Below are 8,672 nucleotides of genomic sequence, written 5' to 3' on the forward strand. Positions count from 1 at the left end.
AACAATCAGAAAGGTAATTAACACCAAAGAAACTATAGTGCTGGAATGTAAAAGACAATTTGCATGTAAATAAACTAAATAAGTTCCACACAATAGAAACAGTCTTAAATGCTGAAATGAAATGCTATGTTCATCTTCAGATCGATGGCTAACAGTATGAAAATTTGGCCCTTGTAGAATTCTGTCTTCCTTCTGATCTTCCTTCTAGATAAATAACCTGTCCTTGCACTGTTACAATATGCTTGCACTAGTGCAGGTACAGTATCTTTGTGCAAAAGTATATGTGACCTCGCTTACTGAAGACTTATTTCTTAAGGAATTTAGACTTCTGTGATCCATAATATTGTTAGATAATCTTCGGCAAAATCACATAACCAATCTTTTGTCAACGCGTTTCGAACCAACCAGTGTGGTTCATCGTCAGGACAAGTTGAAGAACCAATCCAGCTTAGCGTGATTAAATAGAGCGTGCAGAGACTCCAACAGCTATAATGCTAACGGCTAATTTTGACCTAATGATCTTGGTCAAACTACTAAATTAGTCAATTAATATTTCTCGAAAAAGCTAAAAATAGGTAAATAAAGGAATCCATTTGGTAATATAAAATAAATAGGTATATTATTATTATTATCCCAAATATTAAGAGAATACATATTTTAATTATGATGGTCATTATATCCCATAATATATATTAATTAATCTATTATTATTCCAACGTAAAGGTAATCAATCCCTATTATTTTTAGAATTTAGTTATACTAGATAATTGTGTGATAATTATTTAATGGTCTTTGGTAAGTTAGATCTATATCATATTTATTATTTAAATATATTGGTCCATTAAAATAATAAGTTATATAAAATAATATAAGTTTATTAAATAATCTAAATCTTCTTAATAATTAATAAATCTAAACAAATTGTTAAACCATTATTATTCCTAGAATTTAGTTATATCAGGTAAATAGTATAACTAATATTATGGTAAATCATAATTAACCTTTAAACCTAACGGTCAATAATCAATATTATTTATTCCATAGGTAAATATATTATTACTTACAAGATAAAAACCATAATCTAGGGTTGATATGTTTATTACTATAACTAATATTATTGGTATATCATAATTTATCCTTTAAACCTAAAGGTTAAATCAATATTTATTAAAAAAAAAAAAAAAAAATTATTCCAAAATTATTAAGGTTAACTATGTCATTATTATTTATTATTATTATTTATAAGGTTTAAAACGGGTTTTTTAGAAATTAGTTAAAGGGAAACTCAATTCTAAGGTTATTATAGAAATAATTAAATTGTATAAATACTGAAATTACGGTAAAAAAAAAAAAAAACAAATCTAATTATAATATAAACAAGTAAGGTTAATACAATAATAGCCCGAAACTAATTCATAACTAAACCACTCCAAAATAATAGGACAAAACTGCCAAAAGAAAAATTAAGGAGGGGGAAGACAGAAACCCTAAGACCTAACAAAAAGGAGATGAGGAGGCTAGGAAGACGAGGTTGGGACCCAGCAACTGCTAATCTTCCAGCCATCATCCCTATTAAGGTTGTTCGGCCTTTTCTCAATCTCCAGGGCCTCTCTAAATTTGCGATGGTGAAACTGCGCAATTTTGGCAATGACTTGAGCCTCCTCTATACACACATGATGCATAGTCTTTCCCGCATGTTCAGCCAGGGCCGAGGACTTGGTCCTCCCATGTCTTAAGTCAGTCGAATGCTCGCTAATCCGCTGATTAATAGAGCGACTAGTCTCACCAATATAAGGGGTCCCACAGGAACAGGGAATGACATAGACGCCCTTCATGTCCTTAGGGTCAATCGGGTCTTTCACCGACCTGAGGGATCCACGGATAGTATTGAGAGGTCTAAAGGTTGCGGGCACATCATACTTCCTCAGAATCCTCGCAATCCTGTCTGTGGTTCATTGGATGTAAGGAAGGTTCACACCCATGATATGATCATTGGGAACCTTTCGGATAGAAGGCTCCTTCTTGGCCCTGAGGAAGGCTTTTTGACCGAGGTGCCTATCGTAACCATTCTTCTCAAAGACTTCTAGGAGGTGAGCCTTCTCTGCTTCCAGGCTCTCCTCATCCGAAATTCTAACAGCACGGGTGGCAAGCGTGCTAAGAACCCCTAAGGGCTTATTGAAGGTGCTCTAAGCCTAAGGGCTTAGAGCACTCTGTTTCTGTGAGAAGAGACCAGCTCTTGCACCAGAGCAGAGCTTCCTTCACCTAATTTCCAAATTACTTTCGAAAAGACTGAAAGATGTGCTAAAAAAGAATTGCAACTGTAAAATTAAATTCTTAAGTAAATTATATGTGAAAAAGGAAATGCTTCAATTCATTAAACCTTGCAAAGGAAATAAAATTCATGAAATAAAAGCATTTCAAAAGAATCAAACAATAGTCTAAGTGTTTTGCATGTGTTATCTAACTTTACTAATCCATTCAAAGATGCTTATGTTCTTTTCAAGTATAATATGTTTATGATTATTTTATGCAACTGCTTCCAGATCCTCTTAAAGATGTACTTTTAATACTGAAGACAATTACTAAATTAATGATTCATTCACTTGCATAATAACTGGAAACAATATGCAGAGAAGTGATTCACTATTCGCTGCAAAAGAATGATTAAACCAAAGTGTAGGCAACAACATGCACTAGTGCAGGAAAGAGTCCTCTGCACAATCCGATCAAAAACGAGTTAAAACAGAGATTGAGAATAAAAGAAATGCAAGAAAGATATATCATAAACAAAATAAACACAACTAACTCTCAAACCACGGATCCGTTTCACAAGTTAGCTACAAAAGGTATTTTAAATTAGAACTTGAAAGATTAAGATTAAAACTGTAACATCACATAGCTGTAAACAAAATATCCACACCTTCTTTCGGAATAACGAAAGTGAGAGGGGTAAACGAGCTAGGTTGGCTGGGCCCTAGCCAACCAGCTCATTCCCCTTCTAAGGAACAAAAAAGCTCAGCACTTCGAAAGATACATCAAAGATAAACTAGACGTTGTGTATGCAAATCATGACAATTCTCTTGTATTACTTGATTTGGAAAATGTACATGACAGAGCAGTCTAGCCCCAGAGCTGAGGTGATAAACGAATTACATAAACAAAATTACAATCGATGGTTCTCTACTAGCCTTCTCCTACCTATATCTATATTATATATATCCTTTCGGCTCTAGCCATTTTCACTAATTACAGACATTTCTTGTTCAGGCCTTTCGGCCGAACAGACTTAGAAATCGAAATTACAAACTTGGCCAACAGTTATAATACACATGAATCTCACTTGGTCGTAACCTAACTTTGGAAAATATTCCCTGATTGCGCGCCACCTCTTATGCCACTTCAGTTCACCAACAGCTAATCTCGGAGTCAACGGTTGATATCCATCCTTGTGGAAGATTTGGCTTCTCGAAAATCTCGGACAGTCATCGTGGCGGTCCAGGAATCTACCTGCACTAGTCATACTCATTCATAATTAATACTAAGTTCCATGATTACTCTAGGAAATTAATATGTGTTACAAGAGATATGTAAATAGGCATGAAATTCATATAAGTTGATTAATAAAGTGCTGAAATATATCTTAATATAAAATATGAGCATGTGCAGGAATGGGTAATTATGTTGTACTAGTGCATGAAGGAAGGGTCTTTTATTGAGATAAAATAGAGGTTGATTTTGATGGAAATGGGTTAGAAAATAGGGAAATTTAGATACCAACATCCTCCCATCCCTAAGCTGTTGTGTGTCCTCACACAACATTTTACCTCTACAAAAAACCTTCAAAAATGAATGGCCAGCTCCTCGGTCCTGAACTTCAATTTTTATTCCTGTCGTTATCATCTTTAGCTTCTCACCTTGGTATTTTCATAGATGCTTAGTCACCTTCTTGAGGCATCTATAGCATTTGGAAGCCTAATACTTCCATACCTTTACTTGCTACTTCTACCTCTTTACTTCTGCAAGTAACTCCACCTCACTCTGTTTCTACCAACTCTTCTCTCTCATGACCTAGTTCAAAGCCTCCAAGTCATGGACTTGTTGCTCCAGATTTACTATTCTACTATTGAGGAAAAGAGTGGAGGGTTTTTTGCTAAGATCTTCGGGTGTGAATGTATTTTCTGCCATGGAATCGAAACAAGTCCCATCATCATCAAGGTCAAGGCTATCGAAAGCCTTCTTGATAACATCTCCGAGGGTTTCTATACTCAGGCTTTTCTCATTATTGAGGGTTTTGATGCCCTCACCAATCTCGGTGCCTTGTGCACTCAATTTCCTGGGGCTCTTAACACCTTGTTCTCCTAGCTTCTCTGGGGATTCAACACCCTATCTTTCCATATCAGTAGGAATTTCAGTTCCTCGCTCTTATACAACTGCAAGGACATCATTACCCTGTCCTTCGAACACTGCAGGGTCTTCAATAACCTGACCTTCAAAAATCGCAGGGTCTTTAGCACCCTGACCTTATAAAATCACAGGGTTGTCAGTACCCTAACCCTCAAAATCATTAATGGTTTCTATGTCTGGTTCGCTGAAATTATCAAGACCCTCTGCATCCTATTCATCTTCGTTCTCTTCTACTTGCACTTCAACAATATGCAATGTCAACATCGTCTTTCTGCTCTTTAGCCTACTGACAAATGTTGACAACAGGACGTCGTCTTCTGCATTGTCCTCATCTTCCACAGTGTGTGCCACTATGTGTGCAAGGACTGAGAGATTTTGAACTGTGGGGCAACTTTGGGGTGTTTCATCGATTACGATTGGAGAACTCAATTGGTTCGTCCCTTGGGTGATAGTTTTCCTCCTCATCGAGGCTCTAGTCTTCCTCTTCTTTGTCGCGGGTGGAGTGTTCTCAATGGCCATCTTCTTTGCTTGCATTGATGAAATTTTGCCTTACCACTTGGCAGGAGAAAATGTCCCCGCCTTTCTCTTCTTACATGTATTGGTGCAAGAAGACTCTTCTGCACCCCTTTCTTGCAATTCTTTCAGAAATGTTCCCAATGTTATCCCCTTTTATTCTAACTTTTTCTTGACCAGAATTGTAATAAGCCCATGATGGAAGAGCTTGTTTGCAACCTGGCTTGCACTACTACTCTACAGAATTTTCACCATCTTCTCAAGGCTTCTGAGCAAGAAGTGAGGAAAATTAATCAATTTTCCTTCCTCGAAATGCAACAACAATCGAAGGTGGTATACAAATGCCAAGGTATAACATCCTTCTCTGCTAAAAACTTCTACAATATAAATAGTATATCTCTCCACTTCCTGACCATGGTAGTCTATGGAAGTTCCTTTCTCCAATTGAGCTTTATTTTCTTATTGACCACAAACTAGTGCCAACGCTTCTTCGCGAGCTACTCTTTTTAAACTAGTGCTCCCCTGTAAGTGGTAAGCTTGTGGCTTGTGCGATGAACTCCTCTGTAATTTTGAATTTTAAGGACCCAACCCTGCTTGACCTTCTTTGAACGTCCTTGCAAACTCTAATGCCATCGCCATGTTGAACCCATCAAACCTCTTCAGAAATGGCAGGAACCCAAATTCTTGCAATAGTGCAATACTTTTCATGTAATCGATGGTTTGTTCAATTTCCTATAAAGACAATGGTTCATTCCTCACAGGCAGCATTTCGAGCCACACTCCACTTTGCTTTCTTCACACCCTTGAAGGAATTTCTGCGATATGCCAACGTTCACCGAGAGTTTTATGCCAGAGGTTCATTGCCCTCCATCTTTTTAGACGTACTCACCCAGCTATGATAAAAGAGCCCCCCCCCCCCCCCCCCCCGCCACATCAGGTATTGATTCATGTCAACCTGCCATGGGTGAATCGTGATGATTGGATGCAATGGTGGTATAGGTGGCAGTGGTGCAACAACTACAATGATCGGATTCTGGGTAAGCTAATAATGGTTAGGTAGTGCGAAATCATTTCAATGAGGGTGTGCAGGTTATCAAAGAGTAGTACCATCTCGTAGTCTGCGCCTTAATTCAATTAGACATACTTCAACATTTATTAAGAAGATTAGATTCCAAACCTTACACAAGTTTCACTTTAAATATTTGTTCCTAGATTTGAATATAATGAAACAAAGCATCAATTAAAACATGGAATGAGATAACATATTAACACATGTTCAGGGAAGTACAGGCCCATATATATCCTTGATAAACCACTCCAGGACTGTGTAAATTGCTTTCACAGTCAAATGTGTTTCTGCACCAGAGCTGCTTATACTGTTGTGCTTGCACCAGACACTTTTACCAAACATAGAATCTGATAGAACGTACTTCTGTAGCTGGACTTAAGAAAAATTTGCCTCATTATACAAGAAAAATGTATTTTCCATCCTTTGGTGTTTCTTGAACATGCCTTCTGAATTGACTGCATCAAATTCTGCAATCAATTTATGAGGAAATAAATAAGTGGGAAAGGGGTAAAAAATTTACAATGGGAAGGAATATTACAGCAGGGATTTCAGAAAGAATATCATCAAGAGGGATTAATGAAACAGGATGTGGGAACAAATTTAAGGGAAAAGAGGGATTTTACGAAACCAGGTAAGGGTAATTTATTATAAGAAAGAGGAAGGTAATTCATTGGGGAATTTAGAAAAGAAATAGTGGGAAATTTTGAAATGGGAAATAGAAGAAAGATAATCTTTTTACCTTCAAATCTGCCTGCACTAGTGTAGGAAAAATAACTGTAGTGGGAAGTAAGCCCACAATGCTTCCGATAATTTGTCAGCCCACAATGCTTCCGATAATTTGTCTGCCCAATCCTTTCTGTGCATATTTACTATCTTTGTGAGGATGGAATCAATCGCCTTATTCGTGGAATCCACCTGACTGTTTTCTTGTGGGTGATATGGTGTAGATTTCCTATGTTGTATTTTGTAATGTACCATCACACACTGTACCAGATTAGAAATAAACTACGATCCATTATCAAAAACAATTTCTCTATGCACAAAAAATCTAATAAAGATTTCAGTAAAAATAAAATCAACAACAACTCTTTTAGTAGCAAAAGAAACAACTTTAGCTTCTACCCATTTTGTAAGAAAATCTGTACAAACCAAAATATGCTTTTTATTTGATGATGTAGGATTTATTGATCCTACGAAATCAATGGACCATTTTTCAAAAGGCTCAATCATAAACTGAGGACATAAAGGCATTTCATTGGTTTGATTAGGCTGGCCAATTCGCTGACATCTATCACACCGCTTGACATACTATTTAGCATCCTTGAACAAGGAAGGTAAAAAATAGCCAACTCATAATACTTCGTAAGTGACCTCGAATGAAACACTTTTTTGAATGATATTCTAATTTTCACGAACGGATAAGTGAGATGGTAATTTTCTAGTGACTAAATATTTAGCTATGTCAGAAAACCATGGAGATTTTGTTGACCCAACAAAAAGATGTTCGTCAGGAAAATCATCATCAACAGGAATTGCTTCACCAGGATTATTTAATCCTGAAAGAATCTCCAACTACATTTGACTTTCCTAGTCTATCAACAATGGTAATATTAAATTCATGTAATAATAGCAACCACCCAGTCACTCCACTGCTAGTTAATGGTTTATTCATCAACTATCTTATAGCGGAATGGCTAGTATGTACAAAAACTTCATATCCTATAATATAATGTCTAAATTTATTAATGGAAAAAGTTACAGCTAAAAACTCTTTCTTCGTAACCGTATAATTGAGTTCAGTTGATGACAAGTTTTTACTAATGAAATAAATAACATAAGATTGTTTGTCTTCTTCCTGTCCTAAATCTTCTCCTATAGTAGTCTCTGAGGCATCAGAGGAAATATGAAATGGCAAGGACAAGTTTGGTCCTCTCAACTCTGGTGCCTGAACTAATTTTTCCTTCAATGTCTCAAAGGACTGTTGGCATGCTGTGGACCAAGAAAACTCACTATCTTTAGTGAAAAGTTGGAAAACGGGGATAGCTATCCTTAAGAAATTCTCAATGAATCTCCTAAAGTAGCCTACATGTCCTAGAAAACGTCTCATTTCCCTTTGAGTTTTGGGTATAAGAAGACTCGAAATGACTTCTATTTTTGCAAGGTCAACCTAGATACCTTTGTCAGAAATAAGATGGCCAAGAACCACTCCCTCCTTGCACATAAATCTGCATTTATTGTCACTCAAGGTGAGATGATCTTCTTGGTAGTGAAGAAGCACTTTTTCTATATTCTTGAGGGTTTCCTGAAATGAATAACCAAACACAGAGAAATCATCCATATAGATTTCTACGCATTAAAGGTCAGTAAAAATAGCCAAGACTACCCTTTGAAAGGTAGCCGGGGCATTGTATAACCCAAAGGGAAGCACTCGATAAGAAAATGTACCCCGTGGACACATAAAAGTGGTTTTGTCTTGATCCTTGGCTACTATCTATATCTGGGTATATCCACTAAAGCCATCTAGAAAATAAAAGTACTTCTTACCAGTGACGGTATTGAGTACCTAATCCATGAAAGGGAGGGGGAAGTAATATTTGAGAGTGGATTTATTCAATTATTTGTAGTCAATACAAATGTGCCATCTCTGATATTTCTTTGGGACTAATACTAATGGAGAGACCCACTC

The sequence above is a fragment of the Pinus tabuliformis genome, chromosome 5_2 (assembly GCF_031772625.1).
Source record: "Pinus tabuliformis cultivar Carrire ecotype Pingquan chromosome 5_2, CPIR1, whole genome shotgun sequence".
Taxonomy (NCBI): Eukaryota; Viridiplantae; Streptophyta; class Pinopsida; order Pinales; family Pinaceae; genus Pinus; species Pinus tabuliformis.